Source organism: Lagopus leucura, unplaced genomic scaffold (genome assembly GCF_019238085.1).
Source record: "Lagopus leucura isolate 7727_CA_CO unplaced genomic scaffold, USGS_WTPT01 Super-Scaffold_1, whole genome shotgun sequence".
NCBI classification, from domain to species: Eukaryota; Metazoa; Chordata; class Aves; order Galliformes; family Phasianidae; genus Lagopus; species Lagopus leucura.
Genome location: NW_024962250.1, coordinates 10432370 through 10455206, shown reverse-complemented (window position 1 = coordinate 10455206; position 22837 = coordinate 10432370). Strand labels below are relative to the sequence as shown.

Below are 22837 nucleotides of genomic sequence, written 5' to 3'. Positions count from 1 at the left end.
TTCTGTGATTTCAGGCTCCCTGACTCAAGGGTTCTTTCCTGGAACTGCCATTAATGGGATCAGTAAGTGCCACACACACATCTCCAATGGGGCTGCCCCACCACACTGGGCCATGGGGAATCGCTCCCAGCTACAGGGTGAACATGTGGTCTCATCCTGTGGTGGTCAGTGCAGTGTGTGTGCCCCAAGATAGCCCCGCTCAGCATTTAGATGAAGTGTACAAACTGAAACACAGAAAGCAGAAATCTGAACACACCAAGTTCTGTTGAGTGCTGCGTGCTCTGGTCCCATTGGATGTGGTATTTGCAAACAGTGGGCTATATCTCACATTCCAGCAGCAGTATCTTGCGACAGTTTTTTTCCAGCCAAAACTTGGAAGAGTTGCTAGAGAAACATCAAGGGAAAAGGCAAATCTGTACCACTGTCCCTGAAAAAAACAAAGCTATGTTCTTTAGATCAGGGATACATCCAGCCCACACTGCGGGTGAGGAAGAGACTGTCTTAGAATGACATATAAGCCTCTGAGATAAGATGGACCTACGTCAGTTGTGTGAAACTTATTACTTTGGATGGCACCAGAAGTTCATGTTTCTCAAGCGGGTGGTGGAAAGCAGCTCCTTCCCAAAATCAGGAATGCTGTGTGCATCAACTGTGAAGGAAAGTGCTGTGTACTTGGGACAGCATCATCACTCCCTTTAGATAGCCTACGGCTCATACATCTCTGCCAGAAATAGCAAGCGCCTCTGCCCACCACTACCCATGTCTAAGCAGCTGCTGCTAGGACAACCATGGGCTTAAAGGCAGAGGACAAATGAGAGGCATTCTGTAAATTGTTGTTAACTAGAAAAAGAAGTTTAGGCAGAATTGTGCTTGGGTGCCTGTTTTACATGGTACTGTGTGAAATAGATAAAAAGATGCATGCAGTTCTCCATATCCTGTACACATTATGGTGTACAGCAAATGAAAATAGAGGTGACTTCCCTGTACTTCATTTTGCTCTTAACAGTTCACACCACAGCTGCATGTTGCCCTTTACTAGAATTGAAACAAGGATTCACCCTTTAGGCCATGCACAAGGAGAGGACACCACCTACCAGCCTCTGCCCCAGGAGAGTGCAGGCAAGCAGAGGCAGGCTTCTCTCTCATGACCTTAATAAAAAAGGAAAGCCATTTTCCACTCATTGGAGATGTAGGCCCAGGGCCCTGTTACTTTGTCCTAGTAATAGTTTTAGCCCTTGCAACGGCTTCCAGTAACCAACGTTACCGGAGCTGTATAAAAGGAGCATAGCCCTTAGTGCTCAACATCTTTATCTCCAGGTGCACGGTGAACTATGGGGGAAAGTGGGAAGTTTGTGAATGTGCATATGAAAAAGATCTCTAAGAGCCTCCAGACACTACTTAACAAGTTACTTTCTTCAGAGAAGAGTTGTTCTTACATACCTTGGCACTCAGGGTACCTCCATCACACGAGAAGCTAAAAGAAGGAAATCACCAGAGAGAAAAGAGAGCTGGAGACTGTTTTGCAGATAAGTAGCATCTGTGTTTCTACTGTAACACAAAGCCCAGGAGAAAGATGCACAGAAGTCCACATGGAAGTTCTGAACACAGGAAAGAAAGAGAGCAGCAATGCCCCCAAAGCCACACAGCTCTTCCCACAGCAGCGTGCTCTGCCTTGCGATATCAAACAATCCAGTACAGTTTGCAGTCTAACTGGAAAGATGTGCAGATATATCACTACCTCCACATATGTCTGCATGTGTCAGGGGAGTGGGGAAGAGCCTTGAAGAATTCCTAAGAGGCTTTGTCTTCTGCAGAGAGAGAAGGCATATTGGAGTTCCAGCACACTAAGGGGTTCTTCAGCTCTAGAGGAGCAAGGCCATAAAATACTAAGTTGCTTCTGGCAACTGCTGAACTTAAGAATACCCAAGGAGAAAGTTGTGGTTTTGTCCAAGAACTGTTCATCAGGAAATGGAAGAGTGAAATAAAAATTGGATGTTAAGGGAAGAAGCTACTATCAAGCCCCCAAAACAGAGGGCTCCATGTGTCCAACAAAATCTTCAGAGCCCATAGTTACTTTTTTTTACAACAAGCAGTACTTGCCAGCTGCTGAGATATCTGCAGGGGCCACCAAATCCCACCCCCATTACCCACTCACTGCTTTCAGCAATTGGTTACACCATGAAAAGACAATCTCTGTTGGAGCTGTTCGTGTCCACTACAGGTCAGTGGTGTTTTTATACTGAGCAGTCAAACAGCAATGTGAGAATACAAATCTTGAAAGCCAAAATAAGCAAACAACGTTCAACTGGGTGGTATAGGCAGGGCCTCAATGTACAGTATACAGAAGAATGAACACAGGCCCATCCAAGTACCCAGCACAGTTAAATTGTCTCCAGTGTAATTGGAAGTCCATTCACCCATCACATATGAAAACAGCAGGAACAAAATGACATGGCAGATATCTGGCAGAGCAGGAGGAAGGCTGAGAGCAAGCAAGAACTGGGGTTGAAACGAGAGAGGGCTGAGCCAATTATGAGATGCAAACTACAAGCCAAATACAGGTTCATGGGCAGAATGAGAATTAAAGCAGGAAAAAAATGACCAAAGGCTTAGCCATGCTATTTGAAGGTAATAACAAGACTTAGTTTTAATTGGCAAGATGCACAACAGGAAAAAGGACAGACAGATTAGAGTTGATTTTCCAGCTGGAGGGGGCAGCAGAGAGGCGGGCTTCCTTCCTCCAGAACAATCATTTATGAAAGTGTGAGGAGATGACGAACACATGCTGGCTGCAGACTTTTTCCAAATACATGTCAATCCCTGCAGCTGGAAAAAGTGACATGGACAGGACAAAAGTCTTTGTTTAATTTAAGAATGATCGGTTTTCAGAATTGATGGGTAGGCAAAGATCTGGCTATTCGTGCTTGCTGGAAAACTCAGGAGCCCGGAAATTGAAGATGACATTGAGCACAGAGCAACCCCTTTAGCAGTGCATCTCCATTTCACTTTCCAATAATTTCATCTGTGTGAATGTTTTCCCTAGAATTCAGCCCAGCAGACTAACAAGTAGCTGCGCTCTTTGTGTGGTTCATGTGGGATCTTCAGGGGCTTGGTCTGCCTTGTTTTCTTTATCCTTCCTTTATGTTCAAACCCTTGATTGTACCCTGCCTTTTCTATTTTAGAGGAAGGAGAAGTGGAAGGGTATTTGGTGTGGCAAAGGGAAAACCACACCAAATACACACAGAACCTGTATACTCCTCTTCTCTGCTTGTTTGCTCACTTTTGCTTATGCACCCTGAAGCACACTGGTGTTCCTCCTGAGCTTCATGCTCCGCAAAGCAGTTGAGAGGCTTGGACAGGGGCTATTTAAATAAGGAACCACAGTGGTATGCCACCCAGATGGGACGCTTGGGAGGGTGCAGTTAATGAACAGGTTCCTTAATTCTATTCATGGATTTGCATAAACAATTAACAGGACTTTGTATTGCTGCAGCTCGTATGAGATTTCCAGAGGTTGTTCTGAGTAGTTCTTATAGGATCTTCAGGTGCTAACTGCTGCAGGCTATGCTACCACACCAGCAACCTCCTTGCTGCCTCTGAAGGTGATGAAAAGACAAGACACCTCCCTCAGCTACAGCTTAGGGAAGGTAAATTCATAGATACCAGATAAGAACATAAGAGGAAACCTGTGTCAACTTATGACTTTGAAGCAGTTAGCAGCCTGTTAGGTGGAAAGGGGTGTAAGCGGTCTCTGGGAGGTAGGGAGAGGATAAGATTCCTTTTTGTTTCCCAGAGACACATTTTCCTTTGTCATAACAAAGGGCCGGCTCAAAATCATTCAGCCTGGAAAGCTGTGCCTACAGCAACTGCTTCCAGCAGTAGTTATGATGGAGAATCAGGAAATGAATAGATTTGGTACTGCCCAGGAAACTGTCTTGTTACCCCAGCTTCGTGCCCACTCATTATCCTATGGAAAACATCTGTTGTGCTACAAGGACAGATAAGAGGACAAGAGGGAGGAGAGGAAATAAGGCAGGATGGAAAGAAACACAATACACCTCTCTCAGTTTTCCTAGCAAAACTGTATAGCAGCAAATACACTGCATGGACTCCAACAGACTGATGTAGGAATGGGTTTAACAAGTTGACCTATTCACAGAAAGGGGGAACAGGAGACTGCCCTTCCAAATATTCCCCTCTGCTCTGCAATGAGCAGCATGTGCCTGGGCTACCTCTGCCAGGCCTTGGTTCTCCTGCCCCACAGCCTCCTGCCTGCACCATGGCCTCCAGCTTTCTCTACAACCTCTTGTCAGCCCTCTGGCCTCCAGTCTTCCCTGTTCACCATAGCTACATCATAGTACAAGCCTGAGAGCAGATAGATTTTGGCAGAATGACTGGTCATGTTAGGTGGGGAAAATGCTGTAGCTGTAGCTGCAAGGCCAATGTGCTGCACTATCCAGCTGTAGCAGGGGAGAACAAAGCTGCCTTGCCAGCCTGGCGTCACAGGCCCTACCCACAGCTTTTCTCCTTCCTTCATTGCCAGCCCAGTTTTATAAATAGCTGTGGCTCCACAATAACTAACTTGTACAACTTTTTTCCTCCTTCCAGAGGGCTCCCCTCTGCTCCTTTTGCCTGCTGGGGCGTGTGAGCCTCTGCCAGCTGGTAGCTGCCTCTGGCAACAGCCCATTACTGGTGAGGAAATAATACACAGCAGAGCCAGCTGGAACTGGGGAGAGAATTAAGGAAGGAGAAGGTGAACTTGGCTGGGGCTGTGGAGCCAATATAATCCTCATAAGAATTGTGCCACCTGATCTCCCCTGACTGCCTGTGCTTAGGCTCCTGTCACATATGGCCCTCGTGAGAGCTCCCTGTTGCCCACCGCAGCATACAAAAGCCATGGCAGATAAGCTCAGAGGAAGTGTGGTGAATCACCACTGTGCTCTGTTACACTGTTTTCTCCTTAGAGCTGGGCTAACAGAAGCATCTGAGCATATGTTCTCTTCTCTATTGTCAGATCGACAAATCAAAACTGTGATTCATGTGAAACTGTACATTTTCTGTATTAGACCCAGCTTAGTTCAGTGCTGTAAAGGCTTGGCGCTGACTGCAGTGAAATGCTGACATCCAACATGCAGACTGTGAGCACTGAAGATGGCAGAGAAGCTTCGTATAAAGAACTCTGCTCCCCCCAAAAAAACTTTTAAAGTAAAAGGAGAAAACCTGGTTGCTTGTAACTGAAGCTAGATTTAAGACAAAGTCATCTGACCAACTGTGTCTCTTTCATCATTTCTGAAGGTGTTCCCCAGTCTATTTGTGTATGAGTGTGCACATGCAGGGGCACAAAGTGGCCATAGGCTGCAGTCTCGAGGGCAGAGCAGTGCAGGCAGAGCTGGACCAGACCTTGTGCGGCTATCCATCCCACCCACCATGCTTAGTGTTGGTTAGGTCTCCCCTGTCCAAGCTGAACCAGCGTGACAGCCAGAAATGTGGCTTTGCCTCTTCTGTAACTCCTAAACATCTTGTCTTACAAGCACTGAACAGAAGACATCTCTTGATGAGGGGTGGCAGCTCCACAGACCCTAAAGCCATTGAGAAGACTCTTCCCATTTTGAACCAGTGAGACTCCCACCCCATCTCAGCTCCTTTGATTCCAGGCTTTCTTGATTTCTTACTGGGGAGAATAAAATCCACACTGCAGAGAAGTCTAAGACAAGCAGTTGCTGCAGCCACATAAGGTTACTTTTTAAAATAAAAGCAGTATTTTTCAGGTAACTGGAGAAACAGAAAAAATCTTGAGCTGAAATGCTACCATGGTAAAGTGTTGAAGAGCAGAAAGTTTTGGGTTTTGAAAGCCTTTTCTGTGGGGGGTCTTTGTAAGAAGTTAATATCCAGACACTGACATTTCCCCACAGTAATGGAAATGGAAAGGAAAAGGAGAGCTTCTGTGAGTGGGAAAAACAGGTTGAATGAAAAGTCTTACAACAAATCAGTCAAAGAAGATCCTGAGACCCTGCTTGGATGCGAGAGAAGAAAGACAGAAGCAGAGACCTGTAAAGAACTAAGGAATTTAGAAAAGAGTTTCACTGACAGCATCTATAAAGGGAGTTTGGAAAAGGAACAGAGGAGAAAGTGACACAGATACCCCTAACCTGCACTCTGAAGGAAGGAGCTGGCAGGAGCTCTGACTCCAGGGCAGAGGAGGGATTTCTGGAATGTAAGACACAACAGGGAGTAAAACAGAAGAAAATGAGAAAATAGGGAAGTAGAACATGGTAGGAAAATGAAATATTGAGCTGGTAGCAAGACTTCCCAGCCATGGCAAGTAAGACTTGGGCATCTGTGTAATGAGATCCCACCACAGCTTAAGATAGAGGGAGAAGAATGAGACAGACATCCTCCTGAAGACACGTGTAGGAAGCCTCAAGCAGAGGCCATTTGCCAGACCTGTCACACAGGGAGTGTGACTTCCTTGATGACTTCAGATTGCAATCCTTTTGCAAAACAGTCCATAAGCAGGCTTCTGTTCCAATTTGTTAGAGGAATTGTTTAGCTGTAAGTGCTTCTGTTTCAGCAGTGACTCAAACTCAAATGCAGTCTCCCCTTGTCCCACTCCTTCAGCAGCATCTTCAACTCTCCTTCTAGACAGAAACTGCTGCTGTGCTTGTGATACTAAATTAAAATATATCTCATTGACCACTAGGAAAAGTACATATTCAGATTACCCAGAATGAAACAAATGGACTAAGCATTCCTTTGATTTTGCTTAGCAAAGACAGCTGGAGGATTTACAGTTGGGGACACAAGGATTTTTGCTTCCTTTAAACAATAGTGGGTTGTTTGTAACTAGCCTGACTACGAGGGGCATTCTTGGTCAGTGATGACAACACAGAGAAGCAGCCTAGTGCATCAAGAACAGGCTCAGGCTGAAGAGACTGTGGCAGCACCTCCCTGACAAGGGCTGACAGAGCTCTGCAGAATTCTTCCTCTTCACACAGGAGCAATGCTGGGCTACAGCAAATCTTCTGGCATCAGATAAAACCCAGCTGTCTCATATTGCCTCCTACCAACTTGTGCTTATAAAAATGGCCACATGTAAATGGCATATTCCCTCAGTCAGAGCTGTTCTCCTGCATTTTGCTAGGACTGAATTAGATCCAAGCAACAGCTTGCTGACTTCAGTAGGTTGTCTCTGAGGCTTGGCTGCCTGCTGGCAAGCCCTGAGCATGGACACATAAGCCCGTTCCTGAAATAAGCCCTACAAGCCAATATGCACAATGTTTCACAGGACCCTTCAAATCTCTAGTGAAATCTGGCTGCCCTGCCAGGATGCTCACCAAAATGCAGGCATAGGCAGTGCCTGAACAGAACAAATTGGGTCATCAGGAGGCTGGACCCTGACACCAGCTTTGCAGGCTGGAGGAGACAGTGTGGCCCAGATTGGCATATCCCCATTGCTGGCTCTTAGCTGCACCTCTTTCAGCTAGCAGTGCTTTGATGCTGAGGCTGCACTATCATCCTGGGAGTATGCTCCTGTTCCTAGGTGCTCCTTAAAACCCAAGCAATAAGGGCTACAAACATACCAAACAAACCGTAAAAAACTGTGGCTTGTTCTAAGCTATTGTGATGCAGAAGGACTCACTTCATCATTTCTTAATATTTGTGTCAGGCAGTGCCGTCTGCTCATGTGTCACACAGGCCTGGGCTTTTGTGTAAGTATAGAAAAACAGTTACCTAGTCAGTGACTCCCTATGCTTGTCCCCAGCCCAACAAGATGGAAGGGCTGAGAAAGACAGAAACCTGCCTTGGATACAGCCAAACCAACATGTCCCAGCAGCACCCCAAACTTTCACCTCAACCTGTAGAGTTTAATTTGCTCTTCAGCAAACCTAAAGTCAGTCTCCCAGCATCAGTTTGGCAATGTGGAGGAGCTAACAGCCACTCCACAAAGTCTACCATCATCTCAATAGGCAAAATGAGTAAGAGGTTGTATCCATTTGCTCAAGGAATAAAAGTAACAGTTTATCTTTGTTGTCTTTGTTTGTTATGTTGGGCCACTATGGCACACAAATCGAGCTCCACTTCACCTTATGTGGCTTCTGGAAAATGACTGCCATATGAGAGAAGAAAAGGAAAAGCTGTACATGGTAAGAGGGTCTGCATCTGCAGATTACAGGTAACTGTGCAGCTTGACTATAATCCTCCAATTTATAGCAAACAGAGTCAGAATTCAAATCAACAGAAAAATAAGGAGGCCTACAGTGCTGTTAGCAAGGATTCTCATTATAAAATGAGCTAGGTTTTATTTGTGACAATAATTTTCTTCTCAAGAAACAGATCTTCTAATACACATGCTGTCCTTAAGAGATCTCTCTTCCTTGCAGTGGTCTGGGACAGCAGTTTTCTACTCCAACTGTTATTTGTCCAAAGACTGATGTGGAGCTAGGAGATTTTTACATCTCTGTGATCCAACATTAGATGGAATTAGTTAATAAAGGAGAGCTGTCTAATAAAAGATGGAATCTCTCACTCATCACCAGTGTAAATGCAAATTCCCTTCAGGAATGTCAGAGCTCTACTAATGATGAGCAAGTCAAGCTATATCATCTCATACCATAAAGCTGAAGCAATACTAACTCTGAAAATAGGTCTGGAAAAGATCCTCAAGAGAGCACCTACATCACCCCATTGCCTTAAGGCAATTAGGTCAGACTAAGTTAAACTGCTGCCAAGAGGTGTTTGTCTAACCTGTTCTTAAAGGCTTCCTATAGCAGAATACCACAGCCTACATAAATGGAAAGGTAAGAGACTTTTTATTAAAGCTTAAACTAAGTCTCCTTTGCAGTGATTTCAACCAATCAATTTACAGCAGACGTGACAAATTTATTCTTTTTCTTTGCAGAAATCTCTAATCTTTGCAAAAGCCTCTTCTCTAAAACTGATCTTTCAGCTTTTATCAACATTTCTTTAGCTGAGTGGCTCTCTCTGTTCCCCTGGCTTACCTTCGCATTACTTCCAGGTGGTTTCCATCTGCATTTGAGTGCAGTGCTGGGAACAGGACAGTCCTCTAGGTTCCCAGCACAAGAGGGAGTGGAAACATTATTTCAGATGTCCTATGTACAACAGGTCTACTTATTGATTCTAATAAGAAGTTTTGCATTCCTTGCAGTATCAAGAAAATTTTGACTCACATTCAAGTCTCATCCCAGACTGCTCTGCTCATTCCACTTTAATTTCTCATTCAACACTCCTTACTGAGTTGTATCCTGTTTGAGAAACAATTACATTTCATGGAATGAGGAATCATGGTTCTTTATCCACACAATGAACAGATCTGCGTCTCTCTGGTCTTGAAAGGACATGCATAGTCAAATTTTAAGACATAAATCACCACCTTTGAGGCAGGGGGAAATCAGTATAAGTGTTTCATTTTTGTAGTGTTGCTAACAAGATCTTCAGGGCTTTGCAGTCCTTTATCATTTAAGAAAAACACTACTTTACAGCTGAGAGTCACAGCCTGTTGGGAACATCACTCAAAAGCAACTCCTTCTGTTCTCTTAGATCACCCTACAGAGTCAAGCACATTCAGATCATCCACAGCAAGCAAGATTAATAATGCCTGAGCAAGATGTGAGCATTTAAGAACAATGGCACTGAAATTCAAACCTATCATGTTTTTCTTCATGCCCAGCAAGTTATTTTCCTATCATCCCACAGTCAAAAGAGAGTCATTTCTTTCAGAAAGCTTCTAGGCAAGGATCACAGGCAGTGCAGCCCAAAGATTTTATCTAACATCACTGACTATCTTCAGCCAGTGGAAAAGCCAGCCTTGAACTGGATCTGACTGGAAGACCCATGGCAAGACCAGACTCAAAACTGCAGCCACTTGGTTACACTGAACTGTGCTGAAGAACACTCATCAAATCCCCTAATCATTGTAGGCTCCACCACTGGGTTCATGTTTAAAAGCATTAACTACTGAAACAAAATTACTGCTTGTAGAAGTAAATCTCTGCCTTTTCAGGGCTTTCAGGAATGCTATAAAGCCTGCAATGTATGCTGCTGTGTGAGATCTTCAAGCGAGAGTCCCTCTGAAGAGTGGGTGAAGCAGCCACGAACAAGCATGTAGCATTCATCTCATTGTACAGTGTCTTGCATGTGCCCAGAGATTAAATACTTCCAACTTACCACTCTTGATGGGAGCAGTGAGCCAAAGGCATCATTTAAAAAATATCAGGAATCTGTGGAAAACCCGAGGGAATTTAGCCTGAAAATGTGGTCCAGATCCAGATAAATGTTGGCATCTCCCTATGGTGTTTAAGAGAATAATGCTGATTTAAGCAGTTGCGGATTTGGCTTGGGGCTACATTGCTAAAAATCAGCTCAGAAGGGAAGAAATGTTGTGCAGAGTAGTACAAGCTGGACATCTCCTAGATCTGTTCCCTGTATTGCCTGGCCCAATTACAGAGCAGTGCTGAGCCTCGTTTTTCCAAGCACTGAACTAACCCCATCTCACATTGCTGGTTATGGAAGAATTTAGCAAGTAATGTTTCAAGCACACTTTTGAATGGACTCTCTGAGCATGAAGTATTGTTGCTGCTGTTGTTAAAAACAAGAACACAATCTGCTGCTGAATAATTCATTTGATGCGAGAAAAGCCAGTGAGTTGTAGAACAAAAAGGCCGTACAATGAGACATAATTGCAAAGTGCTTCTGGGGAACGGGATGCAGCTGGAGCTCTCAGGTTGGCTGGCAGCAGCGTGCTGCAGCCAAGAATGAACACGCGCTGGGGTGCCTACCTCATGTTCAGAACTGTTGTAGCATTTTGCCTTTAACTTCTGAGATCTCAAAGCACATAACAGACCGGTTACAAACTACAACACTCTTGTAGGTTTCTAGTTCTGTTTTACAGATGAACGAAGTTAAGGTCCAAAACCTAATGCCCACAGTGGCAGAGTGAATCACAGCATGGAGACAAAACCTTGAGTCCAGACTCTCCGGCTTCTGCTCCAGGCTCACCCTCCCTCCTCACTGCTTTCAGGACATTGTTACACACTCGGCTCCTTCACTTTTCTTCTCCATATCTTACAACCACAGGCTTGGAGGCACCAACTCAGGTAAAAGAGGGGGATTCAGCATTCCCCAGCCTTCAGGGCACTTTGTAAGGCACCCGAAGTACTTTTGGCTTTTCTTGTAAGCCTCTTCTTCATCACATCACACAAAAAGTCTCCCTCTGCCCTGGCTTGGGAAGAAAACCCATTTATGTACCTAACACTACGTACATTCTTCATGTATGGTCAGTCACTAGCCTTGAAATGGATATAAGGCCTCAAAAACTGCTGCATGACTGTACAGTCATCTATGGATACAGAGCTATGGTACCCTGATTCTCATGTGAGAACTGTGGAAATTATCAGTGTACCACCAGAAAACAGAAATCAAAACAAAAATTAAAACAAACTGAGACCCATTTTAGCTCACTAGTCACCTCAAAATACCTGGAAGACAGACTTTCCAAATATCACTAATGGATTCAAGCCTGACTTGGGGGATGGAAATGTAAAAGTCCTTCCTGCATCCCTATGAATTCTGGCCTGGAAGGTATGAATGGCTTAGAGCCAGAAAGAGAAAGAGGAACACGAGAAGAGGCTCCATGATGCATTTTCTCTATAATAGCCAAAATATCCCTCTGTTCTTTCTCGTGTATCATAGAGGAAGCACAACTGGAGTGTGAAAAACCATTTAATGGATTTAATAATAGTATTGATCTTCTGTCATTTAAAAAGGGACCGGGAGCTTAATCAGATCTGCAGTAGTGTCTCATTACTTACTTTGCCAAAGGAAAGGATTAGATATCAGAGAAAGCAAAGACCTTCAGCAGGCACAGTTTGCTCTGCAGGATGAAAATCCATCCATATACTCTCAGCCATATACGCCTTTAAAAGGGAAAGATTCCAAACAACTCTCCATGAGATTCTGCCTCAGCAGCAATAAACAGAGCTAGACAGCAATGCAGCAAACCTGCTCTTAGCTTTTCAGCATCCTGATTTAGCTCTGTAATCTGGTCACCTAAGCTTGAACACTAGAAATTTTATTGCAGATTACAGTCAGAGGCCGACTGAACAAGTTTTCACCTTCCGAGTTGCCTTTCTCCTAAGAAACCAAGTGATGTGTACTTGCAAGCTGAACATATCTGACTGGCAAAAAGCACTGAGAAAGAATAAACAAAGAACCCCCCCGATGGCAGTTTTACAGTCACACCTGAAGCAACAGAAAATGTGCTCGTGGCCCATAGTGCCTTTTTAAGAAATGCTGAGACAATTTCATCTCCATAATTCCCTGCTCTGTCTTTGAGGAGCACACAGGACATGGCTGACTCTGTACCTGGCACTTTCAAGGCTGTGCTGGCATAGCACAGGTCTGGAGCACTGTGGAGGCAGTACAAGTTGGCTCCAGCAGGAGCAAGCAAAACGTTGTAGGCTGAGCACAGTGACTTTACGGTGAAAATGTTTTTGTTAACATCTCAGAAATTCTGAGTATCTTCTGGGGTAGGTGTGCACATCCATAGGCTTAATAAATAATCCGTTCTAGTTTGACTTGTGGGAGATACCTTAAACAGCCAATCCAACGCCATGCAAACACTATACTCTAAACCTCTGCATCAGTGTCTACTACTGAATCCCAGCAACAACCAAGGCAATCCAGGAATCTCTGGATTTCCAGTTACTGGAAAGGTTTCTCATCAGTATTCTTCTATTTACTCATTTCTGGGGACTTCTGACTTAAAACTGCTCACCGTGTAACACAAGAAGCTGGTGGACAGCTTGCTGTCTTGGATTTTGATCTATCCTGATCAGCTGTGCCACTGTTTTTATCATCCTGACCCGCATTCACCTCAAGATGAGTTTGCCGTTGTCCACGCAGATCTGCAGAGGTGATGAGATGGCATGTCACCTGGGCCTGGAGATTTGGGATGTCCTTGAAATGTGAGGAAAGGAAGACAGACAACAGCAGTGCAAACTCTCCCTGTACAAGTGGTGGATTTCACCCAACTGTCAATGAAGGATGACATATTTAGCAGAAAAGGAACATCTTCTTTACTGATCCCATTAAGAAGGTGACAGCATTGGAAAAGTGCTATTTATCATTTACTTTTGCTGTAGCTTATTACATAGAATCATAGAATCATTTGCGTTGGAAGGGACCGTTAAAGGCCATCTAGTCCAATTCCTCTGCAGTGAGCAGGGACACCCACAGCAAGTTCAGAAGTGCTCAGAGCCCCATCCAGCCTGACCTTGAATGTTACCAGGGACAGGGCATCCAGCTCTCTGGGCATCCTATGCCAGTGCCTCACCAACCTTACTGTAAAAATCTTCCTTATGTCCAGTCTAATCTCCCCTTTTATTTTGAAGCCATTTCCCCTTGTTCTATCACTACAGACCTTGCTAAGGAGTCTTTATTACAGCCCCCCTTTAGATACTGAAAGGCTGCTTTCAGGTCTTCCCAGGGCCTTCTCTTCTCCAGGCTGAACTGCCCCAACTCTCTCAGCCTGTCCTCACAGGAGAGGTGTTCCATCCCTCAGATAATTTCTGTGGCCCTTCTCTGGATGCACTCCAACTGGTCTACAATCTCTCCTGTACTGAGGCACTGTAGTACCATGTCCAGATAGGGAGATAGCGAGGCCTCAACAAGCACAGAGCAGAGGGGCAAGATTATCCCTCTCTACCTTCTGGACACACTTTTCTGGATGCAGACCAGGATATGGTTGGCTTTCTGGGCTGTGAGAGCACATTACTGGCTCACGTCCACCTTGCCATTCACCAGTACTCCCAAGTCCTTTTCAGGAGGGCTGTGCTCTATCCTTACACTCTCCAGCTTGTACTGACAGCAGGGATTGTCACGACCCAGGTGCAAGACCTTGTCCTTGGCTTTTTTCAATCTCATAAGATTCTCCTGGGCCCACTGCTCACGCCTGTCTAGGTTTCTTTGGATGCCATCCCATCTATCAGGCAGGTCAAATGCACCCCACAGCTTGGAGTCATCTGCAAACATGCTGAGGATGCATTCAATCCCACTGTCAACATCACTGATGAAGATGTTAAAGAGCATTGGTTCCAGTACAGACCCCTGAGGGACACCACTTGCCACTGATTACACCACACCACTTGAAATTATGTTACATAACTTCAGTCTGACATTAGAGTCCAGCACCTCAGGTTTTAAGAAGCCTGTACTTCTGAGTCTGATGTAGATCCAGAAAGCTTAAAGACAAGAGGATCCAGCTGTTGCAAATGCATTTTCTGACTGCAGAAGTCCCAAGCGAAGAGCAATTTTATCTTATGCTCAGCCACCTATTTCACCCAATAAATGAATGTCTGCTGAAAGACTGTCTTTCTGTTGTCTTGTCTTCTGTTACAATTAAGAGAGCTTGTCCAATCATGCTGCAGCTGTGCTTGCCAAAAGCTGCAGCCCACAGCTATAAGGACACAAAGCATTGCAGCTTCCTCCTTAGAGCACCCTGTGTTCACACAGAAGTGCTTTTGTCCCTCTTGCACATTTTGCTCATGGTGCCACAGCCCTTCTTAAATGCTCTGCCTGAAGTTTCCTACCAGGCTTGTAACTCCCTCCCCATCTGCTACACCGCCTTATATCCACAGTCAGTTAAAATTGAAAAAAAAAATGGTATTTTTGGCTACCAGCATTTACTCTGAACCCTACTGACTTTGGGGTTGGAACTGAACGACCTTTGAAGTCCCTGCAACCTAAGCCACTCTATGACGACTTCACAGGAGTGGGTGACTCCATCTTCATAGGTACAGCCTTTGCACTGCACAATTGAGCTGCAGGAAGGCCCACCAATTTATGAAAGTAAACTCTCAAAGTATGATCCAGAAAGCTGTTAAATGCTTCATTTCTGCTGTCTTTTTTTTTCCCCCCATTTGTCATCACACTTAATATAAATGAAGTCTTATGGCCTGAAAACAGACATTCCCTAGAGGTGTAGAAAAAAATCAGCAAAAGTAAAGTGCCTTTTTGGAATTATACTCTATAATAAGCTAGTGCTACTAAAACTGCTAATACTATTTGAAAGAGGTATTTTGTTTTGCTTTTAATTCATGATGTTTTGATGTGCGACGTGACAGGCGTACTACAGTGCCTCCAGGCTGCTGCTGTGGCACTGGCTGCATATCCCTCCTGGAAGCTGCAGTGAACAGTGCATATCCCAGAGCAGGGGCTCTCTACTTGGCCAGTTCTCAGCTGCTTAGACACTCCCGCCCTGCCCTCACTCTTACTCCAGGCAGTATTGCTCAAGTGCTGATACTTGCGCATTTTGCTGTTCTCTGCTATAAGCCTGTGATTCTTTATCAGAGTGACACCCAGAATATCATCTATCTCCTCAGAGAAATCTTTACTGAAGGCATATAGGGAAGAGAAGGCAAGGACAGAGGGAGAGAAGGCCATGCTATAGAAAATGGGAGCTCTTACTCCCCTTGCCATTCAAAATGAGTTGTTTCTCCTCTCCCCCTTAGTTGTGCCATGCTCTTTACTTGCCTCTCCCTTTCCCATCCACAGCTACAGCTACAAAAAGGATGTTACCCAGCACAACAATCATCTATCTGCCTGCCAGGTGAGGTGAGAAATTATTTTACTTTCTCTGCCCTTTGCTGAAGTTAGCACAACTAAAAGCCTGAGTATGGAAGGTTGGATATTAGGAAAAATTTCTTCTCTGATAGAGCAGTGAAGAATTGGAACAGGCTGCTGAGGGAAGAGGTGAAGTCACCAGCCCTGGAGGCATTCAAGAAGTGTGCCGATGTAGTACTGAAGGATGTGGTTTAGCGGGCATGGTGGTGATGGGATGATGGTTAGACTAGATGATCTGAGTGGCTAAGGCTAAGGATTGCAGGCTAAGAGCAGTTCCAGGGCACAAAGTTCCAGGGCACAAAGACAAATCACTGTTCCCTGCGCTTCTGTCCCCTTGCCCATGCTCCAACAGCAGCAGACACACTAATTTACAGCTACAGCCCAAGGCTTTAGTCCTCCCTCATCATTCACCTCCTCTAGCTGCTGTGTTGGGCCTTAAAGGGTGTGGAGCTATAGAGCAGAATGGGATTTTCTTCCTCAGGTGATGCTCCTTTCTCCACAAAATGGTATTTTGCTCTTTTCACTTTTGCGTTGGTTGTATTTGTTAATTTTATTTATGTTATTTGTTAATCCAGAGGCAACTCTACTTCTAGGCTCAGATTCTTTCCTGAGGTTCTGCTTCTCAACCACCACTTCCCTACTTCCTTTGAATCAATACAGCTTAATTTAGGATGGCATATTTCACAGAAACTGCATCCTCAAATCCCTGTGAATAACTCCAGACCACGTCCTGTATCTGGGACAAACTTCTGCAAGAGATAAATATAGTACAGAGTGAAAACATTCAACCATACTGTATTTGTTTCACCAAACCTCACATTATTGATTCTTTATCTTTCCTGCAGCTCACAGATTTTCTATCAGTATTTTTCTCACCCTCAAATGCTGGCATTACCCAGCTGTGACCTTTATGCAGCTCTGATTACAGCCACACAAAATGCTGAAAAAGATGCCTCTGCTTTATTATACTACTCAGTACCTAGCTGTAGCATTCATCGCTTTCCTGGTAGCACTGTTCTTACTGGAGCATCATACGCTTCCCTATAGACCTCTAGAGATACCCAGCCATTTTGTTTTAATGTTATTATCCTTGCAAACAACTCTAATCGTGCAAGAGAGCAGACTAATGCATACCTAAAGCAGAAGAACACTTGAGGAAGATCAATGAGAGAGCTGTGGTCAGAGAAGAGAATTAAGAGGCAGTGCTCCAACACTCTTCTTTCAGCCTTGTTTAAAGCTTGCACCTTCAAAAAGGTTTTTAACTTCCTACTGCCTTGGTTTCTGAATTATAGAATGACCCATGTAAGAGGCTTACTTGGAATACTAAATTGAGTTTGCAAAGATCCTGGATACAAGGATAATAAGGGCAAGTACACGTGTACACACACACACACACACACACACACAAAAGTAGGCCTGCACTTTCTATGCCCTGTGATCACAAAACTTCTGTTCTAAAATGGCCATTTTAACCACTTCCTTCTCCTACCTAGGAAATAAAAGAAGATGCACTGCTATACAAGGTGCAAAACTGACTGATAACAAATGATATCCTGCAAATGCACACAGGACACATGAGAACTCACTGCTCCCAGAGCTAGTGATGGGATGCAGGGCTTCATAGCATGCTGTCACAAGGCTAGGATGGGACCGATCCCTCCTGACCCATGCATAATGCTTCTCTGGCTGCAAGAACGGGAAGAACCTAACACTCAGTGGCACTGGCAAAACTGGCAGTTTGCAGCTCTTTGCAGGCAGTAGAGCTGTGTGGTGACAAGTTGCCAAATGTCTACTGTAAAACACCAACTCCTCAGTGAAATGCAATTCCCGCACAAGTTGCCAGCCTGATGATGAGAGGAAAGCAAGGTGTGGAGTTCCACTACAGAAGGGGACATGCTCCTTTCCTGACCACCTGCCACAGTGACACAGGCTACAGGTGAGTCAATTCCTCCTGAGGATCTTTTATGACATCCACCTCTAGCATTATGCAGGCTGCAGGTCCCAGATGGAAGCTCTGTTTTTTTTTCCTTCCAATATACAGAAGCCCTTTTACCTCTCAGCTGCCAAAAGAGGCATGAGGATGATGACAGGAAAACGATCAGCAAGTCTTTACCAGTGACAGCCACCAAGACACAGCCATATGTAAGCCTCACTCCTGCTTCCTGCCATTATTTGTCCGTAAGCTGCTAAGTGAACATCTAATAAGCCCGAGCAGCTCCCCTGCTGAGGAACAACACCCCCCCCCCGCCCCGTCCAACCCCCCCCCCAATGACATATAGCCCAGAACTGCTCAGATCTGCTGCAATCCCTGCCTGGCTCAGTACCTGGGGACAGTTCTGCTGTCCCACCAGCCATCTCACCAGCCAGTGAGTGACAAGGACTGTCAGACTGTCAGACGCACCCATGGGGCCCATGCTTCTTACCCCTGCTACTACCGGTCCTCCTGCTTACTTCAGGTGCACTGCGTTAGCACCAAGGGAGCCACATCAGAAGCTGCTTCTTAGCATTGCTAATAATCGCACATGAAACTCTTAATCTATTTTTAAATGAAGGCTGAGTACTCTGAAAGATGAAGGACTAGGACAAGAATGTAGCAAAAAACATAACATGGGGAAAAAAAAAACAACAACACATTTTCAGGGTCTTCTGAGACAAGCTCCAGGGAGGTTATGCAACGTGGTATTCACATCCACTTCCTGCGGATGTCCAGAGGTAATGTATGGCCCTGGAGATAACGTGCTGTCAGCCGTGGGATAGATGTCTTTAGTCCTGCCCAGGCGGTGTGCTCCAGGAGCAAGAAGCCTACCAGAGTAACGAGCAAACAGTGTGCTACACTTAAACTCCACCATCACACCTTCCAGTAAGGGGACATGACTCTGCATTATCCTCACGCATCTTTAGATAGGGAGCAGTAGGCTTGTGTTTTGGTTTGTGGGTTTTTTTTGTTTGCTTTTTGCAGGGAGGAAAATAGAAGCCCATGGGACTTACCTAGCTCAACAGGGGTAAGCAGTTGTGCGGCAGGGCTGGGAGCAGAGCTGTGCACTAAACCCCTTGTAATGCCCAGGTAAGACTAACAATTTCCCTTGCATGGGGTGGCAGCTTCTGTGTGACTGACTGGGATATGTGCTGAAACCACATCTGTGTAGCACACAAACAGCCACGCAGCACTTGGTGCCTAAGCACAGTGGCTGGTTATCAGATGGCCTGAAGCAAATTAAAGCCATGGACCTGTCTGAGCAAGGCTTCTTTTCCATGCTGTCTAGTATACATGCATTAAAATACATGATGTATTTATCGTTTATTTTTGGTCTGTCACTGACAGAGCATAGCATTCAAATGTGGATGTGGTAAATTTCCTCCAGCATTAAAGTGAAAAAAAATGAAGCAGTCATTGTAGAAAATTTTGTTCTTCAAGTTCTTAGGACACAGTCCATCACAGCCTGAATCACCCACCATCACCGCAGCACATACCTGTTGTCTATAACCTGGGTTGTCTTTTTATGGAAAATTCACCTCCTTAACAGCCTGGTGCAGGACAATGTGATTAACAATATTTCTGCACTGGTAGGAATGTTCCCATACAGTTTGAGCATGGAAACAGTTTTTTCCTGGGAATCCACTGTGCAGTCGCCAGAGGCTGCCAAGCTGAACGTTGGTGTTATTTTAAGCCTTGTTCCCAGATGTAACAGCATTATGTTAACCAAAAGCCTTTCTTCTAGAAAGGAAGAAAACTATGCAAGCAGGATGGTGACTTTCAGAGAGAATTAGTGTCATTGGCGTGAAATTAATCCAGGCTTTATCACAGCTGATGAATCCTATATACCTTGTATGTTCAAATCAATGTATTTTGCCTATCCTTTTTGCTTAAAAAAAAAAAAAAAAAAAAAAAAAAAAACAAACCACAATACTTAATGCACATACCTGTGACGGCAGCATGATGCCAAGATGCAGATGAATCCCTTGTTCTTCCTTGTGCAGGACAAATTAGTGGCACCATCACCAAGCTGTACTGAAAGCCAAAGACAGGGACACACCTGAGATTGTGCACAGAGATGATCTGTAAGGGATACCAAGTGTCAGACTGACACAGGGAAGGAGACCAAGTGGAACATGTAGATTTGATTCATCTGTGACCAGGCAGCCAGCCCTCTGCACAGACCCAAGTGCCAGCCCGAGTTACTTCTCAGCTTACTGCCTTTCTGATGAGAACTCAGGTCCAGGCAGAGTACTCCAGCCACACAAAGGGAGCTGGGCAAAGCAAAAGCTGTTCTAACACTCCTATTGGTAAGACACACAACGTATTATTGGTGCCCAAACACTTTCATGGTAGCTTGTCTCACCTCCTTCTGGTCCTGAAACTCCTCAACTCTTCTTGTACTGAATAGATATTAATGGCACTTACATCTTGAAGACAACATAGATATAAAGCCAGGAAAGTTTTGCATAAGTAGCAAACTATTACACCAAATTCCTAGGTTTTCTAGACATTGCTTTCAGTTTTGAGCCTGCCGCTTTCTTTTTTTGTTTTAAGATCAATTCCATATTTAGTTTTAAGAGAAAGAATCTGTGATCAAGCAGCAGACAACAGATGCTGTAATGGCTGTTGAAAAATGCTGAAAACTAAGTTACTCTGAGGACATTTCAGAGTTAAGAAGACAACACTGGATTCCTCACCCATATCTCTAGACAGAAGGAGAATGAGGGATATTGCCTGAAATTGCGTTGCTCAAAGATGTACATAAATGAAGGAGAAAAGTGGCTGTCCCACCTTGCGTGCAATCTGTGAAAGAAAAAATACTTCAGGCTGAACTAGAACAGTGGTCTGCAAGAACAGTGTAGTCCTAATATCAGGGCTGCAATAAATTAGTTGGCAAACATCATTATGACCAACTGCTCCAGAGAAAACATTCTGATTCAAGGAAAACAAAGACTGAAAACTGCATTGAAGAGAAGAAACCCAGTCATTAATGGTTTTGGGTCTCATCTGTCTGTAGTAGAAACACTGTGTATGGAAGGCGCAGGAGTGGCTTCTTTCTCCATACACAGCAAAAGCTGAGGTTCTGAGAATCCCCAAGCAGCCATGAGAGCCTCCTGGGTCCCGTTCCTCCTAATACTCCTCCTTGGCTCTGGTTGCATTTTATTACAGCAATGAACTACAGAACTAGACCAACACAAACCAAGACAATTATGAGCTACAGTGAAGTAGGCTTTGCCTGTATTAATAGCACAATCATAGTTCTGCTCTACTTTATGATAGAGCAATATCAGTTGATCCAAACTCTTCCCACTACACTGGGATTTGTTGTTAAATTAATAAGGCCTTAATGGTAAGTCACAAGACATTTAATAAGATTTCTCATTAAGTAGTAAAGAGCCAGAAGTCCAAGCATGAGGATAAGTCTTATTAAGACAGTGATGTTTTTTATTACCATGCTCACTCAGCATTTTTTCTAAAGCCTGAAGTCTCCTTAAGTTTGGATACCAGCCTACCTGCAAACTTTTCATGGTAACAATTAATTAGGTTCTTGCTAAGACTAACTTTAGTGGGACAGCTTCTCCCCTGTGTAACAATGGCCAAGCATGTCAAAATTTAATTAAAAACAGCAGAACAATGCTACCTTTATACGATATGCAGCTCACATAGGAAAGCTCACTCCTATCACATAGGAAAGATTAGGCTCACTCCCATTCATCTGCTTGGTCTTAGAATGCTCCTAGAAGTAGTATCAAGGTATGTGGTGAGCTCTGAAAGCACCACTTCTTCGTACTATTCCAGCACCTGTCATCTAGTATTGTAACAATGTAATATGTGATTATTTCCTCCCTCACACATACATAACATACATATACATAACGGCTAAAAGATTTGCTCTAGAATTTGTATTACCAACCCCTACCTACACATCAAGAAAATAAAAACTAATGTTACTCATCCCAAAACACCCACTGATGTTTATTTTGTGCCCACAGAGATCCTGGCAACTTTTACTTAGGACCCTCTTTTTCTGATAGTAGTTAGATACCTCTGCTTAAGAAAATTCAAGGTTTACGTTCTCACGTAGCGCGTTGTGATCCTGCCATTTTCTACAGGAGCTGTATTCACAAGCAGAAAACTTATCTGCCATAACGCATCCAGATTTTTGCTCCTGATGAGGTCAGCCTGAATGTCATGGTAACCTCATAGTTGTGACAGGAGAACAAATCCAGCTAGAACATCAGATTCTTTTAGAATAGAACCATATTATAGCAACTATTACAGAAGGCAGAAATTGTTTAAGTCCAAGGCATTCAAAAATCTGGAGGGAAAGTGACTAGAGAAAAGTCATTTCTCAAAGGAAATTATGAAACTTGTAGCACACAGTTATTCCTTAAAAAGATAAAATTACAAGTTAGAAAAATTACAAAATTCCAAAAGTAATGTTTCCTATTGTATTATGTTGGCCCATGATGTCGGAGGCATGGCAGGTGGTACGACAGCAAAGGCTGAACCTTCCATCAAGATTCCATTACATTTTGTTGCTGTGCTGGCAGCAGAGGGACAGTCTGACAAGATGGTGTTTGACATGGAAGGGCATATGAAACAAAGGTGTGTCAATGAATTCCTCCCAGCAGAAAAAATTACACCCACTAACACTCATTCATGTTTGCTGAATGTTTACTGAGACCAAGCAGTGGATGCGAGCACAGTAAGGTAGTAGGTGGTGCATTTAAGTAGTGGTGGCAGTGGTCATCTCCAATGGTGCAGATTTTTATTATTATTATTATTTTTAATACAAGTGAGGCAATGCAGGCTCTTGTCCACTGCTAGCAAAAATGCATTGCTGCTGACTATGTTGAAAAACATTGTTTTGTAGCTGAGAATTTGCTCTACCAAACTGTGTTATTATGCTCTTTGTATCTGTTGTAGTTTCCATGGAAATAAATAGGAGGCATTACTTTCAGAGCAACCTACATAAGTAATTATGTCAGACAACAGCAAAGTCATAAGCTAGGACTCAAACGCACAGGAATCAAAGCCATGTCATCTTTCAGTCTGGCAGCACGTGAAAGAGAGTCTGAAAACTGGTTCAAGCAATAGTATCTTAATAAGGTGGCAAGGACAAAGGCATAGCAACAGAAGTGAATCTAAACCATCTGCTAAATGTCATCATGCACAAAATGTGTTACTGCATTTGCTACAGATCTAGGCATTCAGACT

The 22837-nt window shown here is 44.1% G+C and overlaps 1 protein-coding gene across 1 annotated transcript in view; it reads right to left on the bottom strand.

Annotated features, from left to right (window-relative positions):
* The window catches only part of MAP3K9 (mitogen-activated protein kinase kinase kinase 9), a 90415-nt gene that overhangs the window by 15352 nt on the left and 52226 nt on the right, over positions 1–22837 (bottom strand). The window contains exon 14 of the mRNA XM_042862283.1: positions 19561–19696. The gene's annotated coding sequence lies outside the window, so the exon portion shown is untranslated. The remainder of the gene's footprint in view (positions 1–19560; positions 19697–22837) is intronic.